Source organism: Cyprinodon tularosa, unplaced genomic scaffold (assembly GCF_016077235.1).
Source record: "Cyprinodon tularosa strain WSP-4 unplaced genomic scaffold, ASM1607723v1 ctg318, whole genome shotgun sequence".
Classification (NCBI taxonomy): domain Eukaryota; kingdom Metazoa; phylum Chordata; class Actinopteri; order Cyprinodontiformes; family Cyprinodontidae; genus Cyprinodon; species Cyprinodon tularosa.
The window spans coordinates 846569-848519 of record NW_024039028.1 but is presented as its reverse complement, the minus strand read 5'-3'; the positions used below and the strand labels follow the sequence as shown (position 1 = coordinate 848519).

The window sequence follows — 1951 nt, the reverse complement described above, 5'->3', positions numbered from 1 at the left end:
GATAGTTTTTGTCCCAATAGACGAAACAATTTTTGAAAACCACACAGTGCGTACCCCCCGACTGTCATCTAATATTATGACAGTTTGTCCAAAACAATTAAGAGACTAAGAAAGCAAAAGCAGAGGATATCTGTAGAAACTTTTTGCATAGGAACATAAATCTTCCCCTTTATTGCTTACATCAAACTCATAAAAACCAGGGTTCTAAATGGATTAAAAGATTTTATTTTGTAAGAACAAAGAAGGCAAAAAAGGCAGTTACATTGTTACCTCAGGATGCCGTCAAAATCAAAACACAGTAAAACAAACTAAACAATTTTTCTGTACCATTGGTCCATCCTTTTCTTTTTTCTTGGCATATTGAAGGACTCTCTGGAATTTATTCACAGCAAGTTACTTAAAGAAGCGTCTCACCAGTTTACACAGCAGGACTAGCTATCCACATGCATTTCAACAGCTGCCGTGCAGACATCAGGGAGAAGATTACAAAAAAGATGACAAAAAAAAGCTCCCCCAGTAGCAGGAGAATTACGTCATTCACTTTACTATGAACAAATGCATGAAAAAAGTTGGCTTTGTGTCGGACGTAATGTGATTGTCAAATTACAAAATGTATGCAAAAAGTTGGCACAATTATATAGGATGGCATCAGATCTATAAACAGTAAAGGGAAACATGTTTCTGAATCACATGAGAATCTGATTCTTTGACCCTGCATGTCTGCCACACTTTCCCTGATCCCTGCTGGGAAAACCCACAGAGAGCAAAGAAAAATTGGAATGATAAATGATCCTCATCTTCCTCCTCTTTTAGCTGGCAAGGTCCCCCCCTTCTCCCCTCCCCTGACTGTCCCTTCGATGTCCTGTCTTCGCCCCAGTCTGGATGGGTCCTTTGCTACCCATTCCATCAGATCAGGGCATTGCTATCGTCATCTCTGCAGTTCACACTGGCCACCAGCGGGTGATGTCGGATTGTTTTGTTGCTCCATTTGTGGGCGTCCTGCAGCCCGGGCTCGAGGAAGTACAGACACGCTCCGAAGCCTGCCAGCACCAGAACCGACACTAGCAGGTAGAGGGGCACGAACCAGTCCAAGAACAACCAGGACATAACGGCTGGTAAAGGACAAGGAGGAGGACAGTTCAGAACATGGATGAGGAGAGATTCAAATGCACATTAGGCTACTAAATGCATGTGCAAGTAATCCAGGCAAACTGGCCAACAACTAATGCATAAAAATGCAAACGGATCCATGCTTACCTGTGGAGGAGCTCGGTCAGTTGGTCCCTTGGCTTCTAATGGGGAGGGTGGGAGACGAGGAGCAGCTGGAGCGACTCAGAACAGTCATGAGAAGATTGTTTCACCACGCCGCAGCAGTTCCCACCTGCATGTGAGACGGTGCAAATCACAGCTGCCCTCTGAGAGGCTCTGAGAGAGACGGGAGCTGCATGCGGCTTCATCCTCCAGCTACCGATGGTGACGTTCAGAGGAGGGGCGGACGTTGCCATGACAACATCCCTACTGATGGCTAAGGGTGTTGAGGGAGTGGGAGGGAAACTTATATAACTATAATCATTTTATTTTTTAGAGGCGGTTGGAGGGGAAGAGGTTTTTAGGAGGAGGAGGAGGGTGAAGCCCTTCAGATGTCTCTGGTTGCTCATCGCATTAAATCGTTTCTAATCTATTTAACGACAGACCGATCACACTTTATGTGACACTGACTAAGAGATGTGCAAGGGTGGGGAGCTTTGTTATTTTCTTGTATTTGTTTTTATTTTGCTCTTGACTGACATCAGCTGCAGTGTTTTATGGAGTTACTCCCATTGTGCCTGCCCCTCCTTTCATTCCTACTGTTTCCAACACAAAAGCTTAGAAGATGGCCTACATAATGAAAAACTCTTTTTTTTCTCTCCCAAACCTCCCAGTATTAGCTCCTGCTGCACAAATGTCAAGA

At 44.6% G+C, this 1951-nt stretch overlaps 1 long non-coding RNA gene across 1 annotated transcript; it reads right to left on the bottom strand.

Annotated features, from left to right (window-relative positions):
* Positions 1–202: 202 nt before the first annotated feature.
* LOC119788486 lies at positions 203–1487 on the bottom strand. Its single transcript, XR_005281478.1, has 2 exons — positions 1258–1487; positions 203–1112 (listed from the first exon to the last, which is right to left on the bottom strand). It is a non-coding gene; the product is annotated as an uncharacterized LOC119788486 (long non-coding RNA).
* Positions 1488–1951: the final 464 nt, after the last annotated feature.